General features: G+C 36.1%; 1 protein-coding gene across 3 annotated transcripts in view; it reads left to right on the forward strand.

Annotated features, from left to right (window-relative positions):
* The first annotated feature begins 21,581 nt into the window (after positions 1–21,581).
* LOC128652381 (death-associated protein kinase 2) overlaps positions 21,582–23,375 on the forward strand; it is a 310,674-nt gene continuing 308,880 nt past the window's right edge. Inside the window, exon 1 of one of the 3 annotated variants that reach the window (XM_053705320.1) lies at positions 21,582–21,957. The gene's annotated coding sequence lies outside the window, so the exon portion shown is untranslated. The remainder of the gene's footprint in view (positions 21,958–23,375) is intronic. The other 2 variants (XM_053705323.1, XM_053705326.1) reach the window with 2 other exon arrangements.

Raw genomic sequence — 23,375 nt, forward strand, 5'->3', positions numbered from 1 at the left:
AAATATTGTCATGGATACCTTCTTGTCACAATTAATAGAGGAGCCAACTAGGAATAACGATTTATTGGATTTAGTGCTATCAAACAATACAGATATAGGGGCATATTTATCAAGCTCCGTATGAAGCTTGATGCCCCGCGTTGCTCGCCGGAAACAGAAGTTATGAAGCAGCTCGAATACGATCGGGTTGATTGACACCCCCTGCTAGCGACTGATTGGCCGTGAAGCTGCAGGGGGTGGCTTTGCACCAGCAGTTCACCAGAACGTATGCTGTCGGCATTTATCAATTTGCAGTGGACATGATCTGCAATATCGGATCATGTCCGCTCGCACCATATTAAATAGGCCCCATAATATCAAACATAGAAGTTAAAGAACATTTGGGTAATAGTGATCATAACATGGTCACATGTTTAAATCACTTTCCATAAGTAGTGTCTTAAAGGTTTAACTGAGACTTTTTTTTTGTATTTTTTTATTGAGGCTTTAAGGAGTGCATACAATCAATATTTTACAGTTACTAACATTTCATGTTTCAAAATATACAGATATTAAGGAGTAATATAAATATTGTAGGAACTAACAATCCCAAAGAGTTGTTGTAGGGCTATATATCATCTAAAAACATAGGACTGTCTCAATACAAACTATTCTGTATGAAGGATGTAAATGTATAATGTGTTGCCTCGTTTTACAATATTTTTTAAAAACTATCTATATAGAAGTGAATCTCCTTCAACTATAACAAAACAATAAATAGGTTGTTATCCCTAAGTATTAAGTCAGGGTCACTCATAGACCCTTAACATGTTACCCTAAACTGAGTGGGATTTCAGGTGGAAATAAAGAGAACAGTAAGGTTTCCATAGGATGCATTGTCCTATGCTCACCTGGTAAGCAGCATCTGTGGTGGTGGTGGTGGTGGTGGGGGGGATATAAAATTGTCAAAATAGTACTATGGGAGTTGAATTAACCCCATAGGACTAAAACCAGGATATATTGTAGATATCAGTGTGTGCCATTAGGTTGCAATATGTATGAAGTCGAAGTTTAGACGCTTTCCAATCTTAAGTATTATAATAATTTATGACTACCTTCTGAGACAAACAACTTAGTATAACTATCTCTTGCATATTAACCTGAGAGAAGGGTAATGTAGCAAGGATACCACTAAAGTTAGTATATGTTGAAATGAAATATATTTTTATGTATTAAGGTGAACATATAAATTCTCCAACTAAGGATATTGGCCTGCGCTGACCCATAAATGTATCATTGACATAGTAAAAATGAAACTATATGGGTTTCATGTAAGATAGTACATACTTGAGGTAATCCTGTTTCTTATCATTCTGTCATAAGGGCACTACCCTATACCTCCCCCTCCCTCCCACCACCACCACCAACAAAAGACAGAGTTCTAACCTTTGGCTAAGAATAGCCTGTAACTGTCATAGTAAATTATAGTTGACCAATAAGGTTTAGTGGCCCCTAATGTCTAAATGTAAGATTAGACAAGGTGTACATTAGATATAACTACAAATTATATGCAACAATGCTTACCAAAAAATAGCAGTTTTAGAGATAAGTCCCTTTATGATAAAAATGAAGGCAATCAATTGCATTAGTTATTTATGCACAGGATGCCTTGTAGGAATTATTATGGTAAGTGTAGTCTAATAAAACTGGGTATAATTAACAGTATATCCTATAACAGTGATTTTTAACCTTTTTTTTGCCGTGGCACACTTTTTTACATTAAAAAATCCTGTGGCACACCACCATCCCAAAATTTTAAAAAATTCACACATTGTAGCCTAATACAGCATATATATATACACATACACACAAACACACACATACTGTATGTATTGTGCTGTTATGCCATGCCTCCTACAAACTATCCCTGCACTGGGAGTAAAAAACAAGCAAAGTTTAAAAAATATGTCACACTGTTGTCAGTCTGCCGTGGCACACCTGAGGATCTCTCACGTCACACTAGTGTGCCACGGCACACTCGTTGAAAAACACTGTCCTATAATATATATTAAAGGACCAGTCAACACAGTAGATTTGCATAATCAACAACTGCAAGATAACAAGACAATGCAAAAGTACTTCAAATGAGTAGATTTTTTTTCCTGACAATTTTAAAAGTTATGTCTTTTTCCACTCTCCCTGTACCATGTGAAAGCCATCAGCCAATCACAAATACATACACATACCATGTGACAGCCATCAGCCATTCACAAATGCATACACACTTATTCTTGCACATGCTAAGTTTAAATATAAAAATACTGTGCACATTTAGTTCATGGAAGTAAATTGGAAAGTTGTTTAAAATGGCATGCTCTTTCTGAATAATGAAAGTTTAATTTTGATTGAGTGTCCCTTTAAGTTAAAATGCTTCAAGGATGTTGGTCATGTTCTAAAACATTGTTGGTCCTTATTTATTGGAAGTGGCTTATGTAAGCATATGCAAGTATACAGAAGCTCTAAAAAAACTCTCAAGCTCAAAGCTATCATATATTAATGGGATCTGTAGTGGCATACTTAGTAAGGTTCTATGGGTCATAAATATATAAAACGGCAACCAAGGGAAAAAATTAACTAAATAATAAGCATTTAGTCTAATTAAACAGCTCACATATTTAAGGACATTGATGGTTAGCATACACACCTATAGGTTATAAAGATCATCCTGTGATTTTAGGAGTCCCATGATGGAAGTCAGTCACACAGAAATAAGCTTTGTCCCATAACAAATTAGCGTATTCTCCAGACTTGTTTAGTGGGGCAAGATTAGCTTGATGCAAATTTAACCTATGCCGGCTTTTAGAACATCTGACACGCTAATCCACTGGTACACAGCCATGTAATGAACATATTAAGTGACATATGCAACAAGTAAATAAAGCTTAAAACTCACTAATTAACTTCAATTCAACTGAAAAATGCAAAAAAGGAACTACTATAGTTAGTAGGGCTCATTCCTATCCTATGCAAATCTTTCTTGCTATATCAGTCAATTTCCACTTTCACTGTGAAGGGTCTGATCCAGGTCCCCACATATATATGAGAGTCTCTGAGTCTGAAGTTTTGTCTCCCGATATTTACCCTCTGGATCTCATTAGATGAAGATTTACACTGTGGAGATGAAAATAAGGCTAAGACAATGGAAGTGGTCTTTTTCTTATCCAGGCTGAACATCATCCCTGCGGCTTGGATTAGCAACATTTTCTTCTACGAGGCCCTGCACTCCGCGATCCGTGTCGCACTCCAGATGGCCGGCCGCACCCTCCAGTGCGGTAACTAGCAGCAGGGAAGCAGGATCCCCTCCACCGCTTGATTCAGGTGAGAGTCCCAAGTCGTTACTGGTTTTATCCAGCAATATAGTGTAGCGTGGTTGAAATTTCTGTCTTGCCAGTGGACTTTCCACTTCTTGCTCATCTGTAAATCTCATCTCTTCGTGTGTCCCCTTGGCTTCAGCGCGTTGCATCAGGCAAGTCAGCTTGTCACGTATATCCTTCTTAAAGTCTATTAGCAAGTTCTGTACTATTGCTTGGAGGTCGTCCATCTTGCCCCTTTTGTACGCACACGCGATCAGGGTTTCAGCTAAAGATATATCGTTCGTCGGCCTGCCTTTTAACTCGGTTACCCAGGGCGAGCTGTTATATACGAGTTCAGACCTGTGAACTGCATGCGGACCTCGAGTTCTGTAAGTGGCGACATTCACCACATGGCTTCATCTAAGAGCTTCGGCTGATTGCGCAATCCCAGGGAGTTTTCTTTGTCCCTTTCGGTATTTTTAGGAGCGGGTTGGGGATCATGGGTACTACTATACAGATTCAAGGCTTATATTAAATAGTTTTCCCCAAATATTATGACTTTAAGCCGGGAGCTCTCTCAACACACGTCTGGACGCTTCGGCAGTTTGCTCCGCCCCCGTTTAACTAAGACTTTTAATTTTAAGAAAGCAAAATTCAATGATTTAAGTAAATCATTAAAAAGCATACATTGGGACAAAGTTTTCTATAATAAAAATACAGAGGATAAATGGATAACATTTAAAACTTTGCTAAATAAATATATATATCAACACATACCATATGGTTAGAAAAGTAAAGCCAATTTAGATAAATAAAAATGTGTTAAGAGAAATTAGGAAAAAACGTAGGGCATTTAAGTTATTCAAAGAAAATAGTACAGACTCAACATACCAAATTTATAAGGAATGAAACAAAGCATGCAAAATAGCAATCAAATTATAGAAAATTGAAAATGAAAGATTCATTGCAAAGGATTCTAAGTCAAACCCTAAAAGGTTAAATAGCAACAAATCTAAGAAGGAAATTATAGGTACATTAAAATGCATGGAGCATAGCAAGAACAACAGTGACAGGGAGAAGGCTGAGTTACTAAACCAATTATTTTCTTCAGTATAAACAAGTGAGGAACCAATGGGGGATACTTTGGAACAAACTAGAACATGCCAGCCTATAGCATTAACTGGGTTATGTCTAGAGGATTTCAGGAAAAAACTGTATAATATTAAGGTAAATAAAACTCCCGGCCCAGATGGAATACACCCAATGGTTTTACTGGAATTTAGCACTGATATAGACAAACCTCTACTCTTAGTTTTTCACGACTCATTATCCTCAGGCATAGTACCCCAGGACTTGCATAAAGCTGATGTGGTGAACTCTTCAAAAAGGGAAGCAGGGCTGATCCAGGAAGCTATAGACCAGTTAGTCTGACATCAATAACTAAACACCCAAACAAAAATAAATAACAATGGCGCTAACCCCCTCTATAGATATAGGTATAATGGTAATGTAAAATAAAATAAACAATAATGTGCAAATTCTTATGACAATATATGTTTTGTCTAACACTCAAAACCTAAAATACAATTGCGATAATAAAACTCACACAGGTTAAGATACAAAGCTACTAAATACAATAGCAATCATAAAACTCACACAAGTTAAAAGAAAAAAAGGAATAAAAAGACGTTTTACCACTTTCACAATGTTTCAATCCATATACCACTAGAGTCCACTGCTGCTCATTTTACCAAATAGATTCTTCACGCCAAATGAAGTAGGGCAAGAACTTTCACTCTGAAAGAAAAAAAGCGCAAAGAGAGACTCAAGTGCAATAAATCACATAGGCGCTGCTGCTATAAAGAATATGCACTTACAATGTTTATTTGAAAAAAAAATTGAAAAATTTGCAGTTTAAAACACAGTGTTTTAAACTGCAAATTTTTCAAATAAACATTGTAAGTGCATATTCTTTATAGCAGCAGCGCCTATGTGATTTATTGCACTTGAGTCTCTCTTTGCGCTTTTTTTCTTTCAGAGTGAAAGTCTGACATCAATAGTGGGGAAGATACTTGAAGAGATTATAAGGGATTATATTGATGAGTATATTCAAGTAAACAAGATTATGAGTTCATATCAGCATGGTTTTAGGAGAAATAGATCATGTCAAACTAATCTAATTAGATTCTACGAGGAAGTAAGTAAAAATATAGATAAAGGGGAATCAGTTGATGTGATATACTTAGATTTTGCAAAGGCGTTTGATACAGTGCCAAATGAGAGATTAATGTATACAATTAAGGGACTGGGAATATCTGAAAATGTTAGCTCATGGATAAATAACTGGATCAAAAAGATAGGGAGCATACTCAGATTGGACAAAGGTAATCAGTGGAGTCCCCCAGAGATCAGTACTGGGCCCTGTTCTTTTTAATATTTTTATTAATTACTTGGAGCAAGGATTAAATAGCAACATCTCTATTTTTGCAGATGATACAAAATTATGTAAGGTCATTAGGTCAGAGCAGGATGAACTTTCGTTACAAAGGGAACTGCAAAAATTAGAAGTATGGGCAATAAAATGGAAAATGAGATTTAATATGGGAAAATGCAAGGTTCTACATTTTGGAAGTAAAAATAAGCAGGCAATGTATTAATTAAATGGGACAAGACTTAGCCAAACAGAGGAGGAAAGGAATTTGGGAGTAGTAATAGATAACAACCTAAAGATGGATGCACAATGCACGTCAGCGGCTTCTAAGGCTAATAAGATACTAGCATGTATTAAAAGAGGCAATGATTCAAGGGAGGAAAGCATAATTCTGTCACTATAAAAATCCCTAGTAAGACCTCACCTTGAGTATAGAGTGCAGTTCTGGGGACCGATCTCAAAAAAAAGACATTGCAGACCTAGAAAAAGTTCAGAGAAGGGTCACAAAGCTAATAAGGGAAATGGAGAATTTAACCTATGAGCAGAGGTTAGCCAAACTGGGTGTGTTTTCTCTAGAAAAAAGGCGCTTGAGAGGTGATATGATTACTTTATATTAATATATTAAAGGCCCATATACAAAGATGGCAGCAGCTCTGTTTACTCCAAGAAAATTGTTTGTGACAAGAGGTCACAATTTAAGGTTGGATGAAAGGAGATTTAATCTCCTGCAACGGAATAGTTTTTTCACTGCAAGAGCAATACAATTGTAGAACTCATTACCAAAGGAGGTAGTGAATGCCAATACCTTAGATATATTTAAAAATGGTTTGGATACATTTCTGGCTAGAAACAGAATGCATGGATATGATTGCTTGTGTTAAATGGGTCACCTTTTAATGAGATTATTTAAGCTCAACTTGAGCTTTTTTGTAAGTACAGGTGGCCCTCGTTTTACAACGGTTCAATTTACACCGTTTCAGAATAACAACCTTTTTTTCCAGTCATGTGACTTCTATTGAAAAGCATTGAGAAGCAGTGCATTTATTAAAATAGCCAGTAGGTGGAGCTGTTTGCTTGTGTTGCAGTAAAACCAAGCAAGCTGAAATTAATCAGTTTAACCAGATCTGAGCTATAGAGCAGATTTCATAGGAACAAGATCTTCCTGTCTATAACTCAGTCCAGATTGGAATGCATAGAAAGAACAGTTTGCAGAGAAATGCAAGTGAAGTCTGTGTTGTGTGATTATTTTATTAGGTTTATAATGCTGTTTAGCAAATGTTTTTGTTCATTTAACTTAGTTTAATTATAAAATAAAAAGAAATTCCTGAGGAGGAAAAAACTTAAGAGGATGCGCTTGGAACACAGGTTATCAAAGTGGGACCTAACATTTTATGATTGGGTTTGTACCCGTATGCATAAATAAAAAAATTATTGTTATAAACAGCACAGTGTTTGGTATGTGTGAAAAATTTATAATAATGACGAAAATAAATTGTGTGTAAAACAAGTGCTCAGGACAATTTGTGTATAATATTAGTGATACATTGAAATAATCAGATATCACAGATAAACAATGATATTTGTGGCGATTAGTAAAATATATAAAAAAAGTACTTATCAATGTCCCAAAAATTGCTGTGATGTAAAAAATAAGTGTCCAATCCTAATATGTGAACGGTGATGTGTTCAGGTGTTTGGCGTGCTCCTCTTGTGTCCCGCGGTGCGATGGGTCAGGGTGTCTAAAATGGAAGATAAACAAGGGGCGCCAACATAGTGTGAATCGTTCAAACAACAAATATAAAAGTGATGTGCAAAAAACTACTCACAAGGAAAGTGGCACCTTAAATGAATAAGGTGCGATAAAGCAGGCTGACATTCAAATTCCAGCAGTCAGTACGCTGGAGGTCTCACCCAGAGGACCTGTGGAATCCAGATAGGCGTCTAGAAAGTAGCACCCACGTTTTTTAGGGCCAATGGCCGGACCAGGTGAGCTGCAAGCTGATAGGTGTTCTCCTGCTGCACTCACGCCACCGAGACTTTTCTCCAAAAACGACAGTGTCAGTGTATGAAAGGTTCCGTGGTAAAAGTCCTGTTTCAAAAACAAGTGGATCGTGGAAAGAAGCAAAAATACCGGGTCGTGGTATAAAACAAACAGTATTTATTTTGCAGCGCGTTTCTCAGTCTATTCCAGACCGTTTCATCAGGCATAATCATAGTTAACAATAGAGATCTATTTAAACCCACAGTGACCCGGAATTGAAACAAAAGGTCAACTCTATTAACAATGTTGCAATTGCAAAAACATTTAACTTTTGATACATTGTATAAATTGGTTTGAACAATTGTGACCACACAGATAACACTTAAATAAAAAGTATATAAAAAACCCTATTCGCAATTACCAAATATATCTGGAAAAAAATAAAATATCTCATAGTAAACTGGACATATATTAACATGTGTGTATATGTATATCTCATCTCCTGGTTGGATTCGAACCCAGGACCTAATGTGTGCTAGGCAATGGAAAAATCAAAAGGCTACCTTTATGTCTTGTTTGAATTTCTTGCAAAAAGGATTAGTATTGATACAAAATATATAAATTGATCTACATGTCTCACAATGTCTAGAAGATAATCTTATTTGGTCTTTTTAATAAATGACTCTAATTTTTAAAACCAAACTAAAAGGAATTTTCTTATAAATATAAAACTAAAAAAGAAATGTTCGTGACAAATGCTTACTATAAATAAGTGATGTATAAAAATTGTAAAAAATATATGTGTATATATATATTTTATTTTATGGCTCCACTGGACTCGAACTTGGGACCTTCTGTATGTTAAGCGAACATGAAATTGATAAGGCTATCTTGAAGGCCTATTTTTCTGTTATATATTGGAGCAGAAATATGTTAGGAATTATGTGATTAATAATATGTATATATATATTTGGGACTCCACTGGACTCGAACTTGAGACCTTTTGTATGTTAGGCGAACAAGAAATTGGTAAAGCTATCTTGAAAGTTTATGTTATGTATTGGGGCGGAAATATATTTGGGAATTATGTTATTAATTGTTTCCAATCATATACAACAACCAAATAGACTAAAAAGTGTATCCAGAATGTATATAAACAATTGTAGGTGTATGTATTGATGAATAATCAAACATTCAAAAAGATGAAATGTGCAAAATAGTGTATCGTAGAAAATAATATAAATCAGGTATGTAAAATATAATATAATATGAAACTATATAGGTGCTTGGACTATTAGGTTTAGAACCGGATAGACAAGTGCATACATATACACAACTATGTGGACATGCTCATCATGGGCATATACACATAAATATAAGTGTATGGAAACATAACGTATTCTATTTGTGTCTAAATTGCATTAATGCAATATATTTTTGAAGACTGACAAAGAAGAGAAAAAGAAATAAGAGAGATATAATGTAGTGGTATCAACATATGGTAGTGTTTGTTAATGTATATCAAAAAATATAAGAAAATATGATGTACTAGACCCTAAAAGCTAAATCTCATATTAGATATAAATGTAACCTGTATAAAAGTGATAATTTATGTGAAGGCTGCCAAATCTACATTGGCGTTTAAGCCTAATGGATACAAGGTTTTGAGTTTGTGTATCCAATATGTTTCTAATTGCCTGAGTTTAATCAGACGATCATAATCTGTGGAAGGTGGTACATGATCAATAGGGATAATTTTATAGATATCTGAACTCCCGTCGTGTATCGTTTCACAATGGTTGGGGACACTATGGTTGGTTTTAGTTTTTTTACAATTTTTACAATTTCGATGATGTTCACCCCAACGGGTACGGAGATTTCTAATAGTGCGCCCTACATACTGGACGCCACAAATACAATTAAGGAGATACACTATATATTTAGATTCGCAATTGAGACGATGTGTGATTTGATAAGTTAAACCAGTAATATTGGATTTAAAAGATTTTTGTGAAATTGTAAATTTGCACATGTTACAACCTCTTTTGCCACATTTAAATGATCCATGGGAAGCTAAAAAGTTTAAAGTTTTGGTTTGTTTATTGGACCGAAATTGGCAATGTTTTACTCTTTTACTGGGGGCTAATTGATTCCTTAAAGTGGGAGCTCGTTTATATACAATTTTGGGTTTTTCACCGACTATATCTTTAAGGAAAGGATCCTTTTGGATAATGTTCCAATGTTTATGTAGTATGTTTCGAATTTTGTAGTGGTTGTTATTGTATTGTGTAATGAAAAGTGGTTCACAAACAACGTTGTTTGTGGATTTCTTTTTGGTTTGATTGTTGGTGCTATTTTGGACTTTTTCAAAGATTAATTCTCTATCTAGATTGCGTGCTTTTTTAAGACATTGATTTAGTAGATCTATAGGATAACCTTTGTCTACAAAGCGTTGGTAAAGAACCTTGCTTTGAATGTCAAAATATTCTAAATTGGAGCAATTCCTGCGTATTCTCTTAAATTGGCTGTATGGGATGTTTCTTTTCCACCCTATATGGTGGTTACTAGAGAAGTCTAGATAGCTGTTGCTATCGACTTTTTTGAAAAAAGTTTGAGAAATGATGTTACCTTGATTATCCCAACTTAGTAATAGATCCAAGAATTCTATTGAAGATTTTTGTATATTAGCTGTGAAGGTTAAACCCATCTGATTCTGATTTAAATGTTCTATTAGTGTGTTAGCTAGCTCGTGGCTCCCTCTTAAAATAAAAATCAGGTCATCTATATAGCGGCCATAGTATACCAGGTTCGCCCAAAAGCTTGAGGAATAAATATATCGGTCTTCAAAGATTCCCATAAACAAATTTGCAAAGCTCGGGGCGAACCTGGTACCCATGGCCGTCCCCTTGACCTGTAGAAAAAATCTATCTTGAAAAATAAAATAATTGTGCTTGAGGATGTATTCTATTCCTTCCAATATAAATTCTTTTTGGATGTCTGGCATATATAGGTCCTTTTCCAAAAAGATGGAAACTGCATTAATACCCATGTCATGGCAAATATTAGAATAAAGGGAGCCAACATCACAAGTGATCCAAATTAGATCATCGTTAGTAGAAATGTTTTTAAGTTGATATAGTAAATGTGTGCTATCTCTGATATAGGAGGGTAAAGTAACAACATATTTTTGTAAAAATTGATCTAAATAAAAAGATAAATTGTATGTGAGGTTACCAATGCCTGCTATAATGGGGCGTCCAGGTGGATTAACTTGATCTTTGTGGATTTTGGGCAGGTGGTAATAGTGTGCCACACTAGGATTTGTGACTTTGAGAAATTCTTTCTCTTCTTTATTTAGAATACCTGTGGATATGCCCTTTTGTATTAGTGTACTGTACCCTTTTAGGAAAATACTTGTTGGATTGAAAGAGATTTCCCTATAATATTCAGTGTCTGTTAAAATTCTATTGGCCTCTTTGAGATAATCTCCTAGATCTTGTAGGACAATACCACCGCCCTTATCTGCATCCTTGATTATCAGATTTTTTTTTTTTGTTGTTATTTCAATCCAACAAGTATTTTCCTAAAAGGGTACAGTACACTAATACAAAAGGGCATATCCACAGGTATTCTAAATAAAGAAGAGAAAGAATTTCTCAAAGTCACAAATCCTAGTGTGGCACACTATTACCACCTGCCCAAAATCCACAAAGATCAAGTTAATCCACCTGGACGCCCCATTATAGCAGGCATTGGTAACCTCACATACAATTTATCTTTTTATTTAGATCAATTTTTACAAAAATATGTTGTTACTTTACCCTCCTATATCAGAGATAGCACACATTTACTATATCAACTTAAAAACATTTCTACTAACGATGATCTAATTTGGATCACTTGTGATGTTGGCTCCCTTTATTCTAACATTTGCCACGACATGGGTATTAATGCAGTTTCCATCTTTTTGGAAAAGGACCTATATATGCCAGACATCCAAAAAGAATTTATATTGGAAGGAATAGAATACATCCTCAAGCACAATTATTTTATTTTTCAAGATAGATTTTTTCTACAGGTCAAGGGGACGGCCATGGGTACCAGGTTCGCCCCGAGCTTTGCAAATTTGTTTATGGGAATCTTTGAAGACCGATATATTTATTCCTCAAGCTTTTGGGCGAACCTGGTATACTATGGCCGCTATATAGATGACCTGATTTTTATTTTAAGAGGGAGCCACGAGCTAGCTAACACACTAATAGAACATTTAAATCAGAATCAGATGGGTTTAACCTTCACAGCTAATATACAAAAATCTTCAATAGAATTCTTGGATCTATTACTAAGTTGGGATAATCAAGGTAACATCATTTCTCAAACTTTTTTCAAAAAAGTCGATAGCAACAGCTATCTAGACTTCTCTAGTAACCACCATATAGGGTGGAAAAGAAACATCCCATACAGCCAATTTAAGAGAATACGCAGGAATTGCTCCAATTTAGAATATTTTGACATTCAAAGCAAGGTTCTTTACCAACGCTTTGTAGACAAAGGTTATCCTATAGATCTACTAAATCAATGTCTTAAAAAAGCATGCAATCTAGATAGAGAATTAATCTTTGAAAAAGTCCAAAATAGCACCAACAATCAAACCAAAAAGAAATCCACAAACAACGTTGTTTGTGAACCACTTTTCATTACACAATACAATAACAACCACTACAAAATTCGAAACATACTACATAAACATTGGAACATTATCCAAAAGGATCCTTTCCTTAAAGATATAGTCGGTGAAAAACCCAAAATTGTATATAGACAAGCTCCCACTTTAAGGAATCAATTAGCCCCCAGTAAAAGAGTAAAACATTGCCAATTTCGGTCCAATAAACAAACCAAAACTTTAAACTTTTTAGCTTCCCATGGATCATTTAAATGTGGCAAAAGAGGTTGTAACATGTGCAAATTTACAATTTCACAAAAATCTTTTAAATCCAATATTACTGGTTTAACTTATCAAATCACACATCGTCTCAATTGCGAATCTAAATATATAGTGTATCTCCTTAATTGTATTTGTGGCGTCCAGTATGTAGGGCGCACTATTAGAAATCTCCGTACCCGTTGGGGTGAACATCATCGAAATTGTAAAAATTGTAAAAAAACTAAAACCAACCATAGTGTCCCCAACCATTGTGAAACGATACACGACGGGAGTTCAGATATCTATAAAATTATCCCTATTGATCATGTACCACCTTCCACAGATTATGATCGTCTGATTAAACTCAGGCAATTAGAAACATATTGGATACACAAACTCAAAACCTTGTATCCATTAGGCTTAAACGCCAATGTAGATTTGGCAGCCTTCACATAAATTATCACTTTTATACAGGTTACATTTATATCTAATATGAGATTTAGCTTTTAGGGTCTAGTACATCATATTTTCTTATATTTTTTGATATACATTAACAAACACTACCATATGTTGATACCACTACATTATATCTCTCTTATTTCTTTTTCTCTTCTTTGTCAGTCTTCAAAAATATATTGCATTAATGCAATTTAGACACAAATAGAATACGTTATGTTTCCATACACTTATATTTATGTGTATATGCCCATGATGAGCATGTCCACATAGTTGTGTATATGTATGCACTTGTCTATCCGGTTCTAAACCTAATAGTCCAAGCACCTATATAGTTTCATATTATATTATATTTTACATACCTGATTTATATTATTTTCTACGATACACTATTTTGCACATTTCATCTTTTTGAATGTTTGATTATTCATCAATACATACACCTACAATTGTTTATATACATTCTGGATACACTTTTTAGTCTATTTGGTTGTTGTATATGATTGGAAACAATTAATAACATAATTCCCAAATATATTTCCGCCCCAATACATAACATAAACTTTCAAGATAGCTTTACCAATTTCTTGTTCGCCTAACATACAAAAGGTCTCAAGTTCGAGTCCAGTGGAGTCCCAAATATATATATACATATTATTAATCACATAATTCCTAACATATTTCTGCTCCAATATATAACAGAAAAATAGGCCTTCAAGATAGCCTTATCAATTTCATGTTCGCTTAACATACAGAAGGTCCCAAGTTCGAGTCCAGTGGAGCCATAAAATAAAATATATATATACACATATATTTTTTACAATTTTTATACATCACTTATTTATAGTAAGCATTTGTCACGAACATTTCTTTTTTAGTTTTATATTTATAAGAAAATTCCTTTTAGTTTGGTTTTAAAAATTAGAGTCATTTATTAAAAAGACCAAATAAGATTATCTTCTAGACATTGTGAGACATGTAGATCAATTTATATATTTTGTATCAATACTAATCCTTTTTGCAAGAAATTCAAACAAGACATAAAGGTAGCCTTTTGATTTTTCCATTGCCTAGCACACATTAGGTCCTGGGTTCGAATCCAACCAGGAGATGAGATATACATATACACACATGTTAATATATGTCCAGTTTACTATGAGATATTTTATTTTTTTCCAGATATATTTGGTAATTGCGAATAGGGTTTTTTATATACTTTTTATTTAAGTGTTATCTGTGTGGTCACAATTGTTCAAACCAATTTATACAATGTATCAAAAGTTAAATGTTTTTGCAATTGCAACATTGTTAATAGAGTTGACCTTTTGTTTCAATTCCGGGTCACTGTGGGTTTAAATAGATCTCTATTGTTAACTATGATTATGCCTGATGAAACGGTCTGGAATAGACTGAGAAACGCGTTGCAAAATAAATACTGTTTGTTTTATACCACGACCCGGTATTTTTGCTTCTTTCCACGATCCACTTGTTTTTGAAACAGGACTTTTACCACGGAACCTTTCATACACTGACACTGTCGTTTTTGGAGAAAAGTCTCGGTGGCGTGAGTGCAGCAGGAGAACACCTATCAGCTTGCAGCTCACCTGGTCCGGCCATTGGCCCTAAAAAACGTGGGTGCTACTTTCTAGACGCCTATCTGGATTCCACAGGTCCTCTGGGTGAGACCTCCAGCGTACTGACTGCTGGAATTTGAATGTCAGCCTGCTTTATCGCACCTTATTCATTTAAGGTGCCACTTTCCTTGTGAGTAGTTTTTTGCACATCACTTTTATATTTGTTGTTTGAACGATTCACACTATGTTGGCGCCCCTTGTTTATCTTCCATTTTAGTTTAATTATATATTCTGTGTTGTGTGATTATTTTATTAGGTTAATAATGCTGTTTCGCATTTAAAGTCTTAATTTCAAAGCTTTTAAAATAATGTATTAGGTGTTACTTATGACAATTTTTAGAGGGGCCTGGAACCTATCTCCCTCACTTCTCATTGACTTACATTATTAACTGGGATTCAATTTACAACGGTTTCGATTTACAACCATTCCTTCTGGAACCTAACCCCGGCGTAAACTGAGGGCTACCTGTATATTAGATTTGTATAGGTTAAACTCGATGGACTTCTGTCTTTTTTCAACCTCATCTAATATGTTACTATGTATTGCATATTAATAGCCATTGTCACAGTAACCTCCAAAACAACTTTTCTGGTAAGTATAAGCGTTCACTGCTTCTTACTTAAAATCGGCATGAAGTTTTAATATAAGTAGAAACATCGAATTGGGGAAATTAATCAAAATTTTCTCTGCAAAATAACTAGTCAATATATGAATCAATTTCAAATTTATGTTACACAATTCCAAAATAGCGGAAATCAAATCCAGTCTACATGACACAATCCTAGCCTTAAAGGTACAGTATGCACCAATTTTCATATAACTGCATGCAATAGACACTACTATAAAGAAGAATATGCAGATACTGATCTAAAAATACACTATTAAACCTTTTAAAAATGTACTTAGAAGCTCCCAGTTTAACACTGTTGATGAGGTTTGGCTGGGATACCACTGAAAGAGGCTGAGAAAGCAGGAAGAGCAGACAATTCCCCCTCCTCGGCATATGAAAATAAATATTACACAAACAGGAGCAAGCAGGAATCTGTAGACTTGAGTCTACATCTGATAATTTGGGGCTTGGTTAGAAGTCTCAAAATCAGCACATTGCTATTAAAAATAAGAAAAACTATACATTGTTACAAAAACACTCCCAGATGGGCCATTTAAATTGATAATCTGCAAAGCATTTATGCAAAGAAAAATCTAGTGTACTGTACAATGTTCCTTTAAGGGATATCTATAGACAGATGTAATCAGACCACAACCACACAAGGTCTAAACTGATGGTGTTCGAGTAGTGGAATTCTTCAAGTAGTTATGTGCGATATTATTAATATAATGTTTTACTTCAGATCTTAAAAAGTTCTAAATTTGTACAGCAGTATTTTGTATTGCTCCTGAGCACAACAATTAACTCACCATAAGTGTGAAAATAGAGTTAATATAAAGGGGTAATATGGGAGAAAATGATGACAGAGAGAAGGAGGAAGCGAGGGTGAGAGAGTAAAGTGGTAAGACTAAGGCATGAAGGTGGAAATAAGTATAAGAAGGGAAGACAGCAAGTGGTAAGATTAAGGGGCAGAGGAGGGGAAAAGAGTGAGGAGAAGGGGAAAGGTAGAACAGAAGGGGAAGGAGATGCTGAATGTCTGGCAAATTACGTACATTCCTTATAAATATCCCAGAGGAGTTAAAAGAGCTGAATTGGCCATACATATTCCCCTGGTGGGCCACTGTTATTGTAACCATACAATATAAAAAAGTGTCCCCCTGCAACCTTCTGCAGCTTCCATAGCGTCTACAGGTGAAACTCGAAAAATTAGAATATCGTGCAAAAGTTAATTTATTTCACTAATATATGAGATAGACTCATTACATGCAAAGCAAGATAGTTCAAGCCGTGATTTGTCATAATTGTGATGATTATGGCTTACAGCTCATGAAAACGCCAAATCCACAATCTCAGAAAATAAGAATATTACAGGCAATCAATAAAACAAGGATTGTACATAGAACAATATCGGACCTCTGAAAAGTATAAGCATGCATACTGCATGTACTCAGTACTTGGTTTGGGCCCCTTTTGCAGCAATTACTGCCTCAATGCGGCGTGGCATGAAAGCTCTCAGCCTGTGGCACTGCTGAGGTGTTATGGAAGACCAGGATGCTTCAATAGCGGCCTTCAGCTCTTCTGCATTGTTCAGTCTCATGTCTCTCATCTTTCTCTTGGCAATGCCCCATAGATTCTCTATGGGGTTCAGGTCAGGCGAGTTTGCTGGCCAATCAAGCACAGTAATCCCACGGTTATTGAACCAGGTTTCAGTGTGGGCAGGTGCCAAGTCCTGCTGGAAAATGAAGTCAGCATCCCCATAGAGCTCTGTGAAAGGAAGCATGAAGTGCTCCAAAATCTCCTGGTAGACAGCTGCGTTGACCCTGGACTTAATGAAGCACAGTGGACCAACACCAGCACATGACATGGCTCCCCAAATAAACACAGACTGTGGAAACTTCACACTGGACTTCAAGCATCTTGCAGTGTGTGCCTCTCCATTCTTCCTCTATACTCTGGGTCCTTGGTTTCCAAATGAGATGCAAAATTTGCTCTCATCAGAAAAGAGGACTTTGGACCACTGAACAACAGACCAGGTCTGTTTTTCTTTAGCCCAGGTAAGACGCTTCTGACATTGTTTGTTGTTCAGGAGTGGCTTGACAAGAGGAATACGACATTTGAAGCCCATGTCCAGGATCCGTCTGTGTGTGGTGGCTCTTGATGCACTGACTCCAGCCTCAGTCCACTCCTTGTGAAAGTCCCCAACACTTTTGAATGGCCTTTTCCTGACAATCCTCTCCAGGCTGCGGTCATCCCTGCTGCTTGTGCACCTTTTTCTTCCACACTTTTCCCTTCTACATAACTTTCTATTAATGTGCTTTGATACAGCACTTTGGGAACATCCAACTTCTTTTGCAATTACCTTTTTGAGGCTTTTCCTCCTTATGGAGGGTGTCAATTATGGTTTTCTGCACAACTGTAAGATCAGCAGTCTTTCCCATGATTGTGATTCCTACTGAACCAGACTGAGAGGCAATTTAAAGGCTCAGGAACCCTTTGCAGGTGTTATGGATTAATTAGCTGATTAGAGTGGGACACTTTGAGCCTAGAATATTGCACCTTTTCACAATATTCTAATTTTCTGAGATTGTGGATTTGGGGTTTTCATGAGCTGTAAGCCATAATCATCACAATTATGACAAATCACGGCTTGAACTATCTTGCTTTGCATGTAATGAGTCTATCTCATATATTAGTTACACCTTTTAAATTGCATTAGTGAAATAAATTAACTTTTGCACAATATTCTAATTTTTTGAGTTTCACCTGTATGCGGTGTGGCAGCCAGCCTCAATGCCCTCCTCCATTACAATCTCCGTTGCAGTGCTGTTCAAATGAAAGGTGCAGGTAAATGATGATGCAGGTCCTCAATGAAGGGAGCATTGATCAAGTATAATTTCTGAATGGGCTGCAGGGGACATTGGTCTGATGGGTTGCAAAGAGTATGGATTAGTTCCTGATGGGGGCTGCAAGGAGTATTTTTCTGGTCAATGTAGCGGCAACAAGCAGCACTGGTTTTGACATGAGGGAAACTGCATGGATAATGTGGACTTGCTTTGATGAGGGTAATGTAGTGTTTGGTTTATGTTAGGGCGACAGAAGGCATTGTTCTAGTTAGGAATCTGATGGGAATTTCAAGGGGAATTAGTCTGGTTTGGGGTTTGATGGGGTCTGTAGGGATATTGGTCTCATCTTGGCTTTTAGAAGGTCTTCAGGGTCATGGGTCTTGATGGAAGTACTGCTGCAGGGACAGATGTGTAATACACAGATTTTGTTTCATTTTGGCTATGGTATATGGAGTAGCTGGTATTGGTATGTGCTCTCATGGTTTAAGGCAGGGGGATTTTGCATCCTTGTATCTCTGATAGTGGAGGTATGGGATCACTTCAGGGCAGATCTAGAGATTTCTCTGGAATGTGATTGGTCTACACATGGCAGAATTCTGGGCTAGTTAGGGTTGTAAAGGACTCTGATCTTATGTGGCTGCTAAGGGGAGTCTTAAGGAGAGTTGGTCTGGGTAATTTTGGGTCTTATACTGGCTCTGAGATAGACTGCAGGGCTATTGGTCTGGGTCATGAAGTAGCATTAAAGGGACACTGAACCCAAATTTTTTCTTTTGTGATTCAATTAGAGCACGCAATTTTAAGCAAATTTCTAATTTACTCCTATTATCAATGTTTCTTTGTACACTTGCTATCTTTCGGCTAGATTACGAGTTTTGGGTTAGAGGCTATGCAGTGCTAAAGAGCAGTTTTGTCTCACCGCTCACTTTCCTAAAGTGCTGGTATTACAGGTTTTTACAAACCCGTCATTAAAAGACAAGAAGTGAGCGTTGAGCAAAATTTTCCTCATTAGCGCACTCCAATACCAGCGCTGCTTAAGTCAGCGGTGAGCTGGTCGTACGTACTCATGCACGATTTCCCCATAGGAATCAACGGGGAGAGCCAGCTGAGAAAAAGTCTAACACCTGCAAAAAAGCAGTGTAAATCTCACTAACGCAGACCCATTGATTTCTATGGGGAAATAAAATTTATGTCTACACTTAACACCCTAACATTTTTTAAGGGTGTATTTGGTGGGTTTTATTTTTAGGTTAGGGACTTTGGGCCTGCAAAAGAGCTAACTGCCCTTTTAAGGACAATGCCCATCCAAATGACCTTTTCAGGGCAATGGGGAGCTTAGTTTTTTTTTAGATAGTATCTTATTTCGGGGGTTGTTTGTGTGGGTGGTGGGTTTTACTGTTGGGGGGTTCTTTGTATTTTTTATTACAGGTAAAAGAGCTGATTACTTTGGGGCAATGCCCCGGAAAAGGCCCTTTTAAGGGCTATTGGTAGTTTAGGTTTTTTTTTTTATTTTGGGAAGGCTTTTTTATTTTGATAGGGCTATTAGATTAGGTGTAATTAGTTTAAATATCTGTAATATGTTTATTATTTTCTGTAACTTAGTGTTGTTTTTTTTGTACTTTAGCTAATTTAATTTAATTTATTTAACTGTATTTAATTTAGTAATTTATATAGTGTAGTGTTAGTGTAACTTAGGTTAGGTTTTATATTACAGGTACTTTTGTATTTTACAGGTACTTTTGTATTTATTTTAGCTAGGTAGTTATTAAATAGTTAATAACTATTTAATAACTATTCTACCTTGTTAAAATAAATACAAACTTGCCTGTAAAATAAAAATAAACCCTAAGCTAGCTACAATGTAACTATTAGTTATATTGTAGCTAGCTTAGGGTTTATTTTATAGGTAAGTATTTAGTTTTAAATAGGAATAATTTAGGTAAATATAGTAGGGGTTTTATAAATATAATGTAGGTGGCGGTGGTGTCCGGAGCGGCAGATTAGGGGTTAATAATTTTATTTTACTGTTTGCGATGCGGGAGGGCCTCGGTCTAGGGGTTAATAGGTAGTTTATGGGTGTTAGTGTACTTTTTAGCACTTTAGTTATGAGTTTTATGCTACGGCGTTGTACCATAAAACTCTTAACTACTGACTTTTAAATGCGTTAGGACTCTTGACAGGGTAGGGTTTACCGCTCACTTTTTGGCCTCCCAAAACAGACTCGTAATACTGGCGCTATGGAAGTCCCATAGAAAAAAGACTTTACGAAGTTTACGTAAGTCGTTTTGCGGTAAGGCCAAAGAAGTGTGTGGTACCCCTAAACCTGCAAGACTTGTAATAGCAGTGGGCATAAAAAAGCAGCGTTAGGACCTATTAACACTGCTTTTTTACCTTAACGCACAACTCGTAATCTAGCCGTATATTTGAAAAAAGAAGGCATCTAAGCTTCTTTTTTGTTTCAGTACTCTGGACAGCACTTTTTTATTGGTGGATGAATTTATCCACCAATCAGCAAGAATAACCCAGGTTATTCACCAAAAATGGGCCGGCATCTAAACTTACATTCTTGCATTTCAAATAAAGATACCAAGAGAAGGAAGAAAAATTGATAATAGGAGTAAATTAGAAAGTTGCTTAAAATTGCATGCTCTATCTGAATCACAAAAGAAAAAAAATTGGGTTCAGTGTCCCTTTAATGTAGTTTAGACTTTGATGGGGCTTGTAGGTCAGGACTCAGTGGTCCCAATCACTCTTAAAATATTACTCCCCACAGAATTGCATTAGCTTTGACACCCACATGTTTTCCTACTGATATCATTATGCAGTGTAATTTTATATTACTTCCCAAAGAGTAGAGTGATGACATTTAGTGGAAGGCTGCATTGAATTTACAAAATTAAGAGGACATTCTAAATGCTCAGCATGGTTTACTGTAGTCGCACCAGGTAGGTAGTATCTAATAAAATAAATTCCCCTATGTGTACAGAATAAGGAGCCTAAATTGGACTGACTGCACCTTTAAGAAAACAGCAGTCCCTTCCTGCTTGCCTCATCCCCAATCACCTTGCGCTGTTTCTCTAGCAAGCCATTGTAATAAACTCTATCTGTATCTTGCAAACGCGCTTCCTGTCTGCTTTCCACTGGACTGTTGCAATGGGCAAAAATAAACCACTGAGAAAAAAGCCTTGATGCGATAAAAAAAAACTTCACAGGGGGAAATTCAATGATGGTGAAGCTCTAACATAATATATATATATTGTATTGTGCTGCTGTAAAGAGCACTGCACCAGCATCTGTGCTGGAGCAGGGTTACAGCTTTGTAAAGGCAGAAATTGGCATCTTTATATGCAGAGCACCTCTTACTTACCTGCCGTCATAAGCCCTGCCTCCTGTGTCCCCTTAGGGAGTTCCCACACAAAGCCGGAAGAACCAGAAGCTATGTGGTATTACCGTGTAGAACATGCAGCCTACTAAATAACACAGAGAGACTAGGTTTATCCCCCACCCCGTCCTAATTTAGAGGCTGGAAGAAAAGAGAAACTTCAACCAACAGAAAGTGATCAGAAGGAGGTGGAGTTGGTTCGTTTTGAGTCCAGGAACAGACAACTGAAGGCTGCATGTGTACGAAGGGGAGGGAGCAGATCAGAGACCCCCAGGGCCCATCCATTAATGAGGGATCTTCACAGACACATCACAAGCAAACAAGCACTCCTGCACGCTAGAAGACTTGGTCAGTAGCTGAGCTGCAGTAAGTTTGCACGCTATTTTCCCTGTGTAAATACTACTCATATTCTTAACAACGTTTTATATGTTGTAAATGTGATGGATCTTGTAACTGCTCTATTATGGTCTGCAAAAAATGTATGATTCTCAGAATGAGAAAAAATATATACACTGGATATAACTGATTTAGTTCAGCAGAATTCATCGTATAGGTATAACCTACAGCATCAGTTGCACTCAAAGCATTTAGATAGCAAAAGTGGTTAATAGTTTTATTACATTGTGGAAGCTGAACTGACAGTGTTTTAAGCTTGTATTTACTTTAGACTGACTGCTTTATCAGATCTGTATATGCTTTTGTTTTCACAGGGTATCTAATGTACTACAGTATAAAGAGCAATGACTTCTGTTACTAGTTCGATTAGCAGTTCTCAAACTGAATTAATTGAAAACACTGTTATTATATATTGTATGTATTGTTTGTTATGTGTTATATATAAAAAAAGATAACATGAGCAAATTGTAATCTTTTTTACCTTTAGCCTAAATTTTTTTGTGACCCCCTCACACAATTTGTTACACAATGCATTCTAATTGGCTGATAGGGACAAATCCTACAGCTTTATGGGTTGACAAGTACATCATGCTTACACATATACCTGGCATGAGAAAACCACCAAAAAACTTAAATGCAAGATTGAAAAATAACATAAGAGCAATCCATAATACATTTTTAAAATATAATCTTTTTACTGACAAGACTTCAAAATTTTCCCTTCCTTTAAAACATCTGGAATACAAATTATTAGTGCATAGTAGGGGCGATGAGGACCAAATTGACCTGTTCATGCCCTTTAGTGTAAAGGGGTCATCATATTGTCTTGATTAAGCAAAGATGGATGAGTATATTAGATTTAATACAAACATGGCCTGGGTACAATGACTGATATTGGTTAGATTTACAGTCTAATGTGTTTGTAGGGCATTGTGTGCATTGCAAGGGTCTGCTAAGACCTTACTTGTTGTTTATATAGTTATATTATTCAGGAATGAAGTTAATTCATTGATATTACTTGTTATCAGTATTTTCGAAACGGATATGCTGTTTGTGTCAAATTCCTAATATAGAACATACATCCCACTGCACACTGCAAAAATCTGCGGAATGCTGCCTGCTGCTGGCAATGATCTGAAAACTACAAATAGTCATTTTCAATTTCTAGCATGTTGGATCGACTTTAGTGAGGAGATTAATCGTTTCTGTAACAACAGTCAGGTATTCTGACACTATAATTTTCAGCTTTGTGATGATAAGCTTTGGGAATTATTGACCCTTTTTCTGTTATGACCTGAATAAAAAAGAAAAAAAAATAGACAAAGGGAGATTAGTGGTTGACTGTGTAATAAAATACATGGATTGATACACAAGCATAATACAAGTAT

The sequence above is a fragment of the Bombina bombina genome, chromosome 1 (assembly GCF_027579735.1).
Source record: "Bombina bombina isolate aBomBom1 chromosome 1, aBomBom1.pri, whole genome shotgun sequence".
In the NCBI taxonomy this organism is placed as follows: domain Eukaryota; kingdom Metazoa; phylum Chordata; class Amphibia; order Anura; family Bombinatoridae; genus Bombina; species Bombina bombina.